We start from the raw sequence: 16222 nt of genomic DNA on the forward strand, positions 1-16222 counted from the left end.
GGTGCTCAATGCAGGAGCTGCCCCCTGGTGGTCAGAGTCCTTACACAGCAGGAGTGCCACCCAGCCAAAAGCCGGGCTGACAGCTGGTGAGTGCAATGGCGGTGGCAGGAACCTCTCACGCCTCCACCTTAGGCACACTCTGGGGAGTGGGCCTAAGCCGTCAATTGGACATCCCCCTAGGGCTCCCAGACTGCAAAAGGGCTCAGACCAGGCTGAGGGACACCCACACACACACCCCAGTGCATGAATGTTATGCACCAGGCCTTTAGTTTGTAATATTGGAGCATTATTAGATTAGCCTCAATTCCTTGTCCTCCTAAAAAACTTCTAGTCAGACTTTAGGCTCAAGTTAAGTATCATTAGTAATTCATTTTAGAAATTTCATGGACTCCTTTCTCTGGGTAACCAGAACACACAAGTGCCCCCCTACTTTTCAAATGAGTTATTACACCTTTTTGTTTGCTTGTCAGCCTCACATTATATTTTTTTTTTATTCTTAAAACATAACATCTAGCACGTAGAAAGGAGTCAATAAGTAGTAGTTTTTGTTTTGTTTTTTACTTTTTTATCCATTAAAATTGAAAAATCCCCCAACTGAAATGAAATTTAACATAAATAAATGTAAGGGCTTCAATTTAGTTTTAAAACATCAATTTATAAGCATATTCTGCTATGTTTCTATTTTGGGTATAGTTTACGTGAACAAAGACTGTGAAGATTATTGCACTCTGGACTCAACTTTGTCAAAAATTCTGACAATATTTTTTTTAAGTAGTGAAACCATAGGCCAAATAATGAACATGCAGAGCCCTTCTTCAGGAATAGTCATCATACATTGTAAAATCACGGCTGTTCACTTTCTGAAAACCACTTTTTCAGAGAGATCTCAATAGACAGGGGTCTAAACACAATATAATATAAGAAAAGGTGAAGCAGATGCTATTTGTCTTGGTAAAGAGGAGGCAAAGGACAGAATAATGAAGTGTTTGAAATGTACAGGGATTATGCAGGGAGGCTGGAGTACCAGTTACTCCAAAAATCAGACATGGGACCCATTAAGAAGATACAGAAAGTGAAATTTTAGTCAATGAAAAGAAAAATTATTTATCAATGCAAAATAATAGTTCAAGAATCAGATTGGCTGCCTCCCAATGAAGGGAGCCCTCACTCATCAGATATGTGTCCAGGGAGAGCTAACTAGCCAACTGTTGGCCTCAGTAATCCATTCCAGAGATGATTTTTTATATTTGGGAGACTTTGCTGGCTTACACTTGTGTAGTTTAGCTGTGTCATGCAAGAACTTATTTACCAGAGGGTTTTGTTGTTGGTATTGTTGTTTTCGTTCATTTTCTGCTCCTCTGACTTATGTTGCCTCCTGTAGAGCAGCACTAAATCTATTTGTATAGCACTTACTGGAGCCACACTGCAATATCTCTTTGGAACACTATCCTCTGAAATGTTTTGAAGTTGTGCCAGCTGAGGCTGTACTCATCACTGTCACTTCCTTTTAGTGCTTTCATTCTATTTCAGCTCTTGGAGTGATCCCAGCAGAGGCAGAGGCGACTTCTTTTACAAACAAAATCAACATCGTGTTCCCTCTTGATCCAACACAACAATACAAGAGGTAGCTATAACTTTGGAGCTACTGTTTCCAATATTAGTGTGCTGTCAGCAACATTTCCTTCTTACTGACTCTGAAAAACCCTGGTTGTACCATAACTTTAGCAAGCCAAGTGAACAATAATCCTTCACTTTCTGCTTTCAGAAGAAAAGGGAGGCATGAAAGAAAATATAGTTTTTACTCATGTGGAATTAAAGTTAAACTATAATCACTATTGTTCCTTCTTTACATAGAAAACATCAATAATGCCCTAGCCAGTTTGGCTCAGTGGATGGAGTGTTGGCCTGTGGACTCAAGGGTCCCAGTTTTGATTCTGGTCTAGGGCATGTACCTTGGTTGCGGGCATGTCTCCAGTAGGGGGTGTGCAGGAGGCAGCTGATTGATGTTACTTTCTCATCGATGTTTCTAACTCTCTATCCCTCTCTCTTCCTCTCTGTAAAAAAAAAAATCAATAAAATATATTTCAAAAATAAAAAATAAAATGAAACATTGATAATGAAAAATTAGAATGAAGGGAGAGCATTCATTAGACAAGGAATAAGTGAGCCACCAAATAAATTGATTTTTATTTCACTTCCTTGCAGTGACCTTACCCACTCCCTGTGGAAGGGCTAATACTCCATGAAATGAAGAGACACTGCATCATTCTTATACTAGGTGTCTGAAATAAAGGGGTGTGTGTACAAGTGTGTGTGTGTGTGTGTGTGTGTGTGTGTGTGTGTGTGTGTGACTGAAGCTTGATAAATTGAAAGAAACACTTTCATGCACAATGAATTGTAATGATGGCATGCTAGTAAACACATCATTTGTTCTACTTCTAGGTTTCTTTCTGACCTTTTAGTAAACCTTGAACAAATTAATTATAGAAGTTCTACTATAAGTGTCCATGATATTATTTTAGGTCTCCTGTCAAATATGCTGTGTTTCATGGCTTCTTAATATCAGACGCTGAACCAAGGAACATACAGGTAAATGTGGAAGAACGTTCTTTTACTTCCAGGTTGAAATGTACACATGTAATAACCTTAAGCTTAGACACTGTATCAACTCATCTTTAGGTAGTCCAGAGCCTAGACACAGGGTAGATCTTCAACACTGTTTTCTAGAATGCAGTTCAAAAGTTTTAATATTCTCCACAAACAGAACAGGGAATTTCAAATTCCTTTAGATGGAACTTTAGAGTTCCCAGAGATTCTTAAAGGTTCTGCTTTTCAAATCTATAGTTATGTCAAGTAAGGCTATTGGTGATTCAGAGCAGAGATAGAAATCATCAAATATGCCAGAAATAATATTTAAACCATATGCAGTTATTTAAAGGATTTTCAACTTGTGGAGCTATAAAATCTGGACTGTGCTCTTTAAGAACTGTGAGAGTCTGGGTATTAGGAAGCTATTTGGACTTATCACTAAGGATAAGGTGCAAGCCTTCTTTCTACAAATCACTCACAAACAATCAATTGGAGCAGAACTTGTTGAAATTGTCTTTTAGAAACAGTTAACCAAAGAAGCATATTAATAAAGGCTTCTTTGCAATGGAAAGAAATCCCCTTTTCTGCTGCTGCTATTGATCCAAGGAACTTAGAAAATACTGGAACATTGACTTAAGCCTCATTTCAGGTTAGTTATCACAGGACATTCCATCCTAATACAGAACCACCCCTGATGCAGCCTTTCAGAGTTTAACACCTGTCTTCTGAAATGATATGCCAGAGGTCATCATCACCCCTACTTATATTTATTGAGAGTCTACCAGAGTAAGGCACTGTGCTCAGGGCTGACGCAACAATTATATCTGAAACAAATAAATAAACAATATTCCTGCCCTTAACAAGCAACCATTTGATCCTAAAAACCCAAAGCACCAATCAGAAAGAATGAATGTTCATAGCAGCACAATTTGCAATAGCTAAGATCTGGAAACAGCCCAAGTGCTCATTGGTAGACAGTAGACAAGTGAATAAAAAATCTGTGGTACATTTATACCTTGTAATACTATACAGCAGTAAAAAGTAAGAATCTCTTACCCTTTGAGACAGCATGAAGAGACCTGGAGAGTATTATGCTAACTGAAATAAGCCAATAAGAAAAATACAAGTACCACATGATGTGGAATCTAATAAACAAAATAAACTGATGAACAAAATAGATCCAAAGACATAGAAGCATGGGACAGACTGCTGAATCTCAGAGGGAAGGTGGGGCTGGGTGGGTGGGAAGAGATCAATCAAAAACCTTGGAGGCATATATGTATAACCCATGGACACAGACAATAAGGTGGTGAAGGCCTGGGGTGGAGAAAGAGTTAGAAGGAGTCATGGGAAAAGAAAAGAGACATATGTAATACTTTCAATAATAAGTATATATTTTTAATATATTTTTATTGATTTCAGAGAGAAAGGAAGAGAGAGAGAAACATCAATGATGAGAGAGAACCAATGATCAGCTCGATCTCCCACTGGGGATCTAGCCTGCAACCCGGGCATGTGCCCTTGACCGGAATCAAACCTGGGACCTTTTGGTCCACAGGCCGACGCTCTATCCTCGGAGCCAAACCAGCTAGGGCTAAATATATATATTTTTATAAGCAACCATTTGATCTGAAGAGATAAGCATTGAAGCATATACTAGGCACTTAGTTATTTGGTTCTATAAAGGGAAAGCGTGAGCTAAAAGCAAAGTGTTTTTCTGGTGAAATAATGTTTTGCCTGAAATCTGAAGTATGACTGTAATTCAAAATTGGTTTCTGCTCTTGAGTCTGAGATACCACAAATAGTAACTTGCTCTGAGTCTCTTTTTCAAGATTTGAATTTCCAAGTTAGTTAAAAAATTATTCTATCATTCTTCCTAATAAGTCCTTCTATGACTTAACTGGAACTTGTTCTCTCTTCTTTCAAGATGGTGGGAAGAGAGGAAAACAACAGAAGAATGTGGGGAGACAATGAATTCAATTCTATTTTTTAAACCTATAAAGTAATAACTACATCTTAAGATAGATAAACATGTAAAACACAAACAGGTCAGAGTAGTCACTCAGAAGGGCAGGTTCCCCATGGGATTTGGTATGTAATAACACAGTGGTAATTCCAGCAAGAGCTTCAACCACGATGCATACAGGTTCAGGGCGGTGTGACCTGTGGATGGATTTCCAGAGGGAACATTAGATAGTTCCAGGTTTCACATGATACCATCTCTGGGAAGGACCACAGATAACCAAGTGCAGTCTAAGAGCCTTGTGCAGCAGGCAGGGGGAAGAGCAACACCTTGGGGGGGTGTTGGCATTAAGGAGCCCCGTGTACCCACAGGCAGATGTGGCCTGGGCCTTCGGGGGTGACAATAGTCAGGTGAGGCACTGGCTACAGTACATTAGTCAGAGTCCAGGCTCTGGGATCATACTGCTTGGACTCCTGCCTTTCGTAGCTGTGTGACCTAGGGAAGCTTTATTAACTTCTCCAAACCTAAGTTTTCTCATCTATAAACGCTGATAATAATAATTGTGAGTCACAGGGCTGATGCAGGGATTAGTAAAATTATACTAATGATATTAAAAAACTAAAGCTTAAATTTATACAATGTTGGATGTCAATTATATCTCAATTAAAAAAAAAAAGGCTAAAGCACTCAGATACACTCTATACTAATAAAAGGGTAATATGCTAATTAAACCAGGAGACTGGACTTCCTTCTGGACACCACCACGGTGGTAGGGGCTGAGGCAGAGGTGGTTAGGGGCAATAAGGCCAGCAGGGGAGGGCAGTTGGGAGGTATGAGGCCAGCAGGGGAGTGGTTAGACAGCAATCAAGCCAGTAGGAAAGCATGTGGTTAGGAGCCAGCAAACCTGGATTGCAAGAGGGATGTCTGACTGCTGGTTTAAGCCTCATCCCTGGCAGTCAGACATCTCCCAAGGGCTCCCAGATTAGAGAAGGTTCAGGCAGGGCTGAGGGACACTCCCCCCACCCATCCCAGTACATGAATTTTGTGCACTGGGCCTCTAGTATAGTCATAAAGAACCACATCTTAAGAAATTGAATTGTATTGTATTACTATTAGCATTATATTTTACTAGTGGCCTGGTGCATAATATTCATGTACATTAAAAGGGAATTTATTAAAGGAAATATTTTAATATTGCTATTTGCCCTTTCTCTATAATAGAATTGTCAGAGATGAAAGAAAATTAGTAAAATGTATATAAAAATCTTCCTCTTGTCAGATTTGGGTGCACCGCGAGACCCACAGTCAAGACTCTGCCCACCCACGCACACCTCAAAATCGTGTGAGACCCAGACCTGACCAGCTTCACCCCCATCAAGCCCTGCCAAATGGGGAGAGAGGCGGTTGGTGCAGCCTCATGTCCCCTGTCAAGACCCCTGTGTTGGGATGGAGCCTCAGGGCCCCCATCAAACTTTGCCAGGTGGGGGGTGGAGGGTATGGCCTGAGGTCCCCAGCCCAGCAACAGGGCAGAGGCCACAACTTGAGGTACCCCATCAAGCCCCGCTGGGTGGGGTGGGGGGTGCAGCCTGAGGTCTCCTATCAAGCCCTGCCAGGTGGGCAGGGGGCACAGCCTTAGGTCCCTGCTGATCGCTTATTAAGGCTCATTTCGGGAACCCGCCTCTGCTGTGAGCATAGCCATCTTGTGATGGTGTGAGGGTCAATTTGCATATTACCTCTTTATTATATAGGATTACTGCCAATTTAGCCAGGACTTATTGGATTTCTTAAAACATAAAATAAAATAGCACTAGGCACCCCCCACCGCCTTATTATTTTCATGAAACCACCAGTTTCAGTCTAAATTGCAAATATGATTCTCGATTCTTGCCCAAAGTTCACCCAGGTTCCTTCCCTATCACTTCTTTCTTTGCAGGGCATAAAAAAGGTCCTTTTAAATGCCAATTTCAATTTTCTTGCCTGTCACTCTCTTTTATGGAAGCAATACTCCAGCCACTTAAGCTCATTTGCAATTTCCCAAATGAACTCTGTAATTCCAAGCTTCCATGCTTTTGGCTATGCTCTTACACCTGTCTGTAAGGCTTCTTTTTCCTCTATCACCCCCAAACCCTGTAGTTCATTTTGGCAAATTTCTGCTTCTCTGACAATCAATGGTTTGTTCATCCACCACATTCTCGCTAAAACCCTCACTGACATTTCTAAACATAGTTAATTTCTGCCCCATTAACATTTAAGAAATCTAGCACTTACTTATCAATGTTTTAGTCTTTTCTGTAAATGTCCATCACCCACTAGACTGTAAAATTCTGGGATATAAAGGACCTAACATTGATGTTTAATATATAGTTTCTAAAATGAATGTTTAGATTCTTATGTAGTGATCTTTGATGTCATCTTATTTGAAATTGCCATAAAAGTCTTACAACCACAGATATCTTTAAGACTATGAAATTGTCTTGTTTGAAGCATTTATAGGCTCACCAAATATAATTCTCTGTCAAGAATTCTGGAAACTTTCTCTAATTTTAAGGAGTTGTGGGTTGTGACAAGTTACAAAACTAGGGCAGGCAAAAGAAGACACGGGTCTCAATTTCAAGAATTACATCCTAGTATAAATAAAGTTTGTGATTATAAACCACAAAGAATTATACAAATGGGTACTTATCTATCATCATCTCACAGCATCAGCTAAGTATCTCCCACAAGTAAAAAAGTTATACTTCTTCCACTTAAAAATATTAGTTTATAACATAATAGTTTCATAATAGAGTCAATGACTCTAAGGCTGCTTAATTTAATGTCAATGTTTGCCTTGAGACTTATGTGTGTTCAGAGTAAATTTTAGATACTATTTGAATAATAAAAATAATAGGAGATTCTTAAATATGGAAATGTTAATAATCATATTCTAAATGTGCCCCCTAAATACATATATGAATAACACCAGCAGAGAAAATAATACAAATGTGAAACTTAGAAAATTTATATTGTCTTAGATTTATGTTTTAACATATCAGAACTATCACATTTGTCAAGAAATCATATTTTTCCTAGATGCTTATTTATTCCTCATTATTTTCATTACTGACTGCTTCATTATTATAATCAGATTAGTACAGTTTGTCTGAAATATGAAAAGTATTATTATTACATTAAATTTATTTTGCTTTTAATTTGCATCTCATAAATTTTTCTTATCTCATAAAATTCTAAATTATGTTAATATTTTATGCACAATTTGACATTATTGAGGCAGAACAAGTTGACAAATTAGCATTTATGAGAGAAACATCTATCAGAAAAATACAAAACTAAACATCATATCAGAAAAAAAAAATGTAAATACAAAGGTTAGAATTTCCAGATTTAGCAAATAAAAATACAAGACACCAGTTTTGTTTTGTTTTTCAGTTTCTCTGAGCAGATTTTTAAGGTTTTATTTGGAGCTGCATACATGCCTTGAGGTGGAATCAATAAATTCTAAAGTAACAGTTTATTCAGCAGTTCTAAAGTAATGGACAAAGTAGTTGGTGATTTAGCAGTATTCAAGCTATTGGCATAAAAACCACTGACATCAAAAGTAAATAGGCTCTCCCAGAGGAACTATGTCTTTCATAAATGACAGAAGTCAATTCAAGCATTAAAAAAAAAGTGTCAGCATATTCATAGACGCAAGGGCCTCATGCAGTCTCTGCAACCAGTTCCACCGTTTCTCAGAGAGAGATTTGTCATCTTCATTCCCTTCCTCACATTCTACAGTCTGTGTCTCCACGTTCACACTCGCTGTTTTCCATCCACCGTGACACTAAGAATAGATCCACCGTTTCACTTAAGCAGTGTTCTCCACATATGTCTTGAAGCATGATCTCCAACCTCATGCTATAAACGTGCATTCCTAATTTCATAGAGTAGAGATATTTTCTAATGCACCTTTCTTTATTTTCAGCTTTGAACAAACTTCTAATGTCATGGTTGTCGCTGTATCTGCATACATATCATGGGAAGGGTTCACTAACCATTCTAATACAACCATTCCTGGTTCCTGTGATGCAGTAATATTTTTTTTCACTTTTAAAACACGTTTTTCTTGAATTTCTAACTCTTCTATATCACTTGTCAACTCCTGTGTCTGGCAATAGAGCAAATTAAAAGAACCACTACATGAAATGGCGTGGGTCTGCTTCTCAGTGCTGATGACTGTGTGAATATCATTGGAGAGATCACAAGGAGAACATACTAGGTGAAAATCAAAATTTCTTTTAAAAAGTATTTATTTTAACAAGTAAATCTTTTAACAAGATTTCTTTTGACAAGTATTTCTGGCCTTGTTCTGGTTGTTTGTTTGTTGGTTTGTTTGTTTTTCGTCTGATAAATAGCCTATGACCTTAGCTAATTTTTCACCTCTGAAGTTCTAGGTCATGCTGCTTCTGTATTCCAAGGATTATGAACCTCTATGTGAACTTCATTATCTTCATATTCTCAAATCAGGGCTGCTTTCAATCTGGCCATTTATTTCTGTTCTCCCTAGATTAATATCACATGAGGTGGTTTCAAAGAATGAATAAATTCACTGGTTTGCCCTTAATCTGTGTTATTGAAGAAAGAAATGTAATCAACGGACATCTTCAATGGTAGTTTCTGTCCAGATCTGGTAGTGATGTATTTGGGTTCAGACATGATATGCTTGGCAAGCATCCCTTCTATCCAGTACTTTGCTATCATGACCCCATTCCTCTTACCAGTGAACCAACTTTTCAAGAGCTCCTGGGTACACTTTGCACCATGTCTGGAGACACCATTCTAATGCTGAATCCAATGTCATCAAAATGATCCATGCTCTTAAGATTACTAATGTGTTTGAACACAAAGAAATTATTGATGTTGATCTGTTTGCTGATTTTGTTACTCCTGCTATTGATGCATATCTGGTACATGGCCAAACACTTCTTGACCAAAAACAATGCATAGTCTACTAGTATTGTAATGTCATGGAGATCTGGTCATTCTTTCGGGACTCATCTAAAATCAAGAGCCCTTCCAAAAGCAAAGACAGGAATGAGACTTCGTCCTCTTTGCTTTGCAATATTGTGAACCGTGTTACAGAATCTTGCTTCTTGCTTTTCATGCTTCGCATAAGTAGATTCAATGATAAGAATATCAGGTCTAATGTTAGGAATGTCAGCTGCCACTCAGTGTCCATCTCCTTGTCTTGAGAAACCACCTGGATATAAAAGCTTCACTCCTACGATTTCAATCGTGAACATGGCAGCTCCTAAAACATGGCCCATGTGGCAATATCAAAACTTGATTTTTGCAACTTCCTTAACTTCAGGAAAATTGATGGTTTCAGTTTTGTCCATCCTCTCTTTCACATCTGTCTCAGTACAGGGCATGTTGTCCACTGATACATTACTGACTGACATAATCTGAGCGAATCCATTTATAAATAGCTTTTGTAGCATGAGTCATACGTGTTCTTCCTTTGAAACGTGTCTTCTGTAAAAATCAGGGTAAAATTCCACAGAGATGCAAATGGATGACTGATTAGTAGGAGATTAATCTCAGCTGGGTCAATTAAATCCATGAAAGGAAGAGCATCCACAGGGTGCCAGGGTGGATCCCACAGTTAAACATTATTTTTCTTCCTTTGAGCTCCAGAATAATAAATGATCTTCCTACTTTTTTGCCCAGCCCCAAGGGGTCAGATCAGCAGCTGATCATTCTCCACAGGAATCTCGGACATCTCAGAAGTTTAGAAGCGAAGCAGGGTAAGGGACAGGTTGTGAGAACCTTAGAAGCACAGCCACAGGGAACCAAAGAAGGAACTACCCAGTTACATTTGAATTACAAATAAAAAGCCATCCTTTGTAGCATAGGTTTGTCCTATGTAATATTTGGGACATTCTTGTGTTAAAAGAATATTCATTGCTTATCTAAAATTTGAATTTAACTGTGTGCCTTGTATTTTACCTGGCAAGCCCAACAAAGGTGAATTTATAGCCTGGCTGGTGTGGCTCAGGGTTGAGCATTGACTTATGAACCAGGAAGTCACAGTTCGATTCCTGGTCAGGGTACATGCCTGTGTTGCAGACTCAATCCCCAGTATGGGTTGGTTGTGCAGGAGGCAGACAATCAATGATTCTTTCTCATCATTGATGTTCCTATCTCTCTCTCCCTCTCCCTTACTTGCATGAAGTCAATAATAAAATATATTTAAAAATAAAAATAAAGGTGAATTTATAAGTATTAATGTATCATCTATTACAATTTCATCTGTTATTCATCAAAATATTTTATGTAACCAAGTCAAATTTCACACACTCAAAAGCTATGACTTTCTGCTAGACTCAGAGAATATTGCTTCTTCCAAATTTATTCAATAGGGGTTTTACCTTTATTTAGGGACAAACTTTTTAGAAAAGACCAGTTGGGAGCATTTATACTTCTAGGATAGCAGCAACAAGCAAGGAAATATTTATTAGCTATTAAGGACTTAACATGTATGAGCCAGGTGGTGTGCTAAATCTTGTACACTCATTATCTTATTAATCATCATAATGAACCTGAGTGAGTGCTGTTGTAGCCATTTCACAGATGAGAAAACTGAGATAGGAAATGACAAGGAGCTTGATTAAGGTTGCAGAGACTCAGTGGGGAAATTAGACCAGAATTCAGACCTGCCCAACCATGTCAGTCTCCACAGTGCTAAGCTGCCCTTTCTTAAAAAAAAAAAAAAAAAAAAAAAAAAAAAAAAAAAAATCCTTATACACCATGACCAAGTATGATTTATCCCAGGGATGCAAAGATGGTGCCATATCAGCAAATCAATAAATGTAATACATCACATAAACAAATTGAGAGATTTAAAAAAAAAATCACATAGTCATCAATTGATGCAGAAAAAGCATTTGACAAAATCCAACACCCTTTCTTGATAAAAACCCTCAGCAAAATGGGAATAGAGGGATGATCATAATAAAATGATACTGGGGAGATAAGGACACATATATAATACTTTAATCAAAAAAGAAAATTTTCTTTTTAAATTTTCACCAGAGAGAAACATCAATCAGTTGCTTCCTGCATATGACCCAACCAGGGATCAAACCTGCAACCTAGTTATGTGACCTGTATAGGAAGATACTCCAAACAACTGAGCCACATTGGCCAAGATTGCTGCTCTTTCTTCCTGTCCTTCGGGAAGTACCCCTTCTACCACACATACCACAGCCCACTCCCTTAATGTTGTGATATTTAAGGATGGCCAGATCCTGTGTGATACCATTTGGGTACCCCATAACCCTACCACCAAAGGCCATAAGAAGGCATCCCAGGATTCCTGAGTACCCCTGATGGTGAGCATGATGTGTGGGTACAGAGAGAAGTGGGCCAAAGGATTTCTGATTTGGTTCCAAATCAGGCAGTTTGCTTCCAGCATTTTGTTCTTAACTAGTAGGCTCTTGTTTGGGGCTTTTTTTTTTTTTAATTGATTAAAGTATTGCACATATGTCCATATCCCCCCATTACCCACCCCACCCCCTGCTTATGCCCTCACCACCTAGTGTCTGTCTGTGTCCATTGGTTATATTTGTATGCATGCATACAAGTCCCTTGGTTGATCTATCCCCCTTCCCCTACCCTTTCCTACCTTCCCTCTGAGATTTGATTCTCTGTCTCTGGATCTGGTTTTATTCATCAGTTTATGTTGTTCATTATAATCCACAGATGAGTGAGATCATGTGATATTTATCTTTCGCTGACTGGATTATTTCGCTTAGCATAATGCTCTCCAGTTCTATCCATGATGTTGCAAATGGTAGGAGATCCTTCCTTTTTTACAGCAGCATAGTATTCCATTGTGTAGCTATACCACAATTTTCTAATCCACCCCTCTGCTGATGGTCACTTAGGCTGTTTCCAAATCTTAGCTATGGTGAACTGTGCTGCTATGAACATAGGGTTGCATATATCCTTTCTGATTAGTGTTTCTAGTTTCTTGGGATATATTCCATTTGATCACTGGGTCAAATGAGAGTTCCATTTTTAGTTTTTGAGGAAACTCTCCACAGTGGCTGCACCAGTCTGCATTCCCACCAGCAGTGCAAGAGGGTTCCTTTTTCTCCGAATCCTGGCCAACACTTGTCATTTGTTGATTTGTTGATGATAGCCATTCTGACAGGTGTGAGATTTTGTTTTGATTTGCATCTCTCAGATAATTATCGACTTTGAGCATGTTTTCATATGTGTTTTGGCCTTCCTTATGTCCTCTTTCAAACAGTATCTATTTAAGTCCATTGACCATTTTTTGATTGGGTTGTTTACCTTCCTTTTGTCAAGTTGCATGAATTCTCTGTACTAGTAAATGTTGGAGATTAAACCCTTATCAGGGATAATATTGGCAAATTTGTTCTTCTTGTTGTTTTGTTAATGGTTTCTTTTGCTGTGCAGAAGCTTTTTATTTTGATGTAGTCCCATTTGTTTGTTTTCTCTTTAGTTTCCATTGCCCTAGGAGCTGTATCAGTAAATATATTGTTTCGGCATATGTCTGAGATTTTGCTGACCATGGATTTCTCTAAGATTTTTTATGGTTTATGATCTTACATTTAAGTCCTTTATCCATTTTGAGTTTATTTTTGTCTACAGTGTAAGTTGATGGTCTAGTTTCATTTTTTTTTTCATGTATTCGTCCAATTTTTCCTATATCATTCAGTGGACTGTCTTGACTTCATTGTATAATATGTTCTTGCCTCCTTTGTCAAATATTAATTGAGCATAGTTGTTTGAGTAGATTTCTGGGTTCTCTACTTTATTCCATTGGTCTATATGTCTGTTCTTGTGCCAGTACCAGGCAGTTTTAAGAACAGTGGCTTTGTAATATAGCTTGATATCTGGAACTGAGATTATCCTACTTTGTTCTTCTTTCTCAGGATTGCTGCAACTATTCAAAGTCTTTTTTTATTCCAGATAAATTTTGGAGGGTTCATTCTAGGTCTGTGAAATATGCCACTGGTATTTTAATGGGGAGTGCATTGAATTGGTAGATTGCTTTGGGTCATAAGGACATTTTAATGATGTTGATCCTACCAATCCATGAACATGGTATATTCTTCCATCTGTTTACATCTTTCTCTATCTCTTTTTTCAGTGTCCTATAGTTTTATGAGTACGGGTCTTTTACCTGCTTAATTAAGTTTATTCCTATGTATCTTAACCTGTTAACTGGGGAGTTCCCTTTTTAATTACGCTACCTATAATGGGCGCATACTCTTTCACTAGGACGTGTCAGTACGTCACTCCCGGAGGACGTAATTTCATATTATTATTTTTTTTTATACTTAATTAAAATAAATGATATATATTTTTTTCATTTATTTATATATAAAGCACAAAGGAAAATACAAAATTAAAAAAAATAGAAAAGAATACCAACAAAAAAATGGAAACATCGAATTAAAAAATTATAAATTTTACAAACAATTATAAAGATTACAAAAAATATATACAGTCCCTCTCAGGTCGCAACATATATTTCCAGGACGTATTCATATATCCTACCCATTTCCGATAGTTTACATTTGACGTATTTATACGTCCCGCTCGCTTAACAGGTTAATATTTTTGGTGCAATGGTAAATGGGATTTTTTTTTAAATCGCTCTTTCTATAAATTTGTTATTGGTGTATAAAAATGCCATTGATTTCTTGGCATTAATTTTGTATCCTGCTATATTGCCAAATTCATTTATTAGGTCTAATAATTTTTTATGGAGTCCTTAGGGTTTTGTATGTACAGTATCATGTCATCTGAGAATAATGATAATATTACTTCTTCAATTTTTATGCCATTTATTTCTTCTTCTTGTCTGATCTTTGTGGCTAACACTTTCAGTACTATGTTGAAGAGGAGTGGTGAAAGTGGGCATCCCTGTCTTGTTCCTTTTTTTAGAGGAAATTATTTTAGTTTTTGCCCATTGAGTATGATGTTGGCTGTAGATTTGTCATATAAAGTTTTTATTATATTGATCCCTCTATTCCCATTTTGCTGATTGTTATCAGAAAGGGATGTTGGACTTTGACAAATGACTTTTCTGCATCAGTTGATATGATTATGTGTTTTTTGTCTCTCAATTTGTTTGAGAGATGTATTATGTTTATTGATTTGTGGATATTATACCAGCCTTACATTCCTGGAATAAATCCCATTTGGTCATGGTGTATGATCTTTCTAATGTAATGCTGGATCCGGTTTGCTAGAATTTTGTTGAGGATTTTAGCATCTATGTTCATCAGGGATATTGGCCTGTACTTCTTTTTCTTTGTAGTGTCTTTATCTGGTTTTGGAATTAGAGTAATGCTGACTCATAGAAAAAGCTTGGAAGTATTCCTTCCTCTTGAATTTTTTTTGGAATAGTCTGAGATGGATTGGTTTCAGTTCTTCTTTGAATGTTTGATAAAACTCTTCTGTGAAGCCATCTGGTCCAGGGCTTTTGTTTGCTGGAAGCTTTTTGATTACAGCTTCAATTTCATCAGTAGTTATTGGCCTATTCAGGTTTTTTCTTCTTCCTTGTTTGGGACTATTTTATTTCTAATGATAGTATTGACTAATTTTTGCACTTGATTACAATTGAATCCTTCATGTTGAGGGCATGAAGTTGAGCACATTTTTTGAAGTTTCTAAAGGTCAGACCTTGAGGAGAGCTCAAAAGTCACTTTGTGTCCCTTGCTCAGTAATATCCACAGCTCATTTTGTGCCAGAAATTCACCAGTGCATAATAAAAGGTCAATATTCAGTGACCAGAGTTGGCTCGAATGCCAAAAGTTTGGAGCAAGGGCATACCAGGCTTCCGAAGTACTTTACACAAGGCTGCCAGAGGATTAGCTGCAGGTTCCTGTGCCAGGTTCACTTAACAGGAACATGGCAGGCTGTGGACACTAATTGGTTCTCATAGTATTTTGGGTGATATAAAAATACAACTGCAGGAAACAGAATTTCCCCTTCGATTGTGACCTGCTCCTGCAAATACAATACACTTTACAGATTCTGATTTTTATTTATGAGAATTTTATTATTGGCATCAAATTTTAAAATATATATCAACCTCTTCTCCATGCTATAAGGCTTATATTCCTACAACAGTTATCACTAAATGCAATAGTAACAGCATAATGCTATATCTTCATTCCCTTTCTCCCATCTTATAAATTCACTGTTTTGTCCCATGATCACCTACTTGGACCCTGGTTTGTTTTCAGCTCAACATCTCTTTCCCACATTGTATGTATGTATGTATACATGTGTGCTTGTATACACTTGTTTGTATATATGCACATATATGAAAGTGATTTAATTTCCATTTTCAGTCTATGCTATAATTTCCATATTTATATATATATTCAAAATTATAAGATTTTTATAAAATCTTATCATTTGAGTCCCTGAAACTTAGAAAAATGCACAATCAGACTACTGTATAATAGCTCTCAAATGCACACAGAACCCACACCTAGATTCTTTGAGCAAAAAATCACGATCTGAGAGCCATCCAGATAAAAAGCAGGGCAAAGAGAAATGAGAGACTAAAAGGAGAGAAGGAGTATACTCACCAGCCCACTCTACCTCCAAATACCTTTGCTAAGCAACCTCATAACCAAC

The 16222-nt window shown here is 37.5% G+C and overlaps 1 pseudogene across 1 annotated transcript; it reads right to left on the reverse strand.

The window, feature by feature from the left end:
- Nucleotides 1-8210: 8210 nt before the first annotated feature.
- LOC311612494 (cleavage and polyadenylation specificity factor subunit 3-like) lies at nucleotides 8211-10313 on the reverse strand (annotated as a pseudogene). Its single transcript has one exon. The product of its transcript is annotated as a cleavage and polyadenylation specificity factor subunit 3-like (transcript).
- Between the last annotated feature and the right edge of the window lie 5909 nt (nucleotides 10314-16222).

Source organism: Pipistrellus hanaki (genome assembly GCF_964339955.1).
Source record: "Pipistrellus hanaki genome assembly, chromosome: 1".
NCBI classification, from domain to species: Eukaryota; Metazoa; Chordata; class Mammalia; order Chiroptera; family Vespertilionidae; genus Pipistrellus; species Pipistrellus hanaki.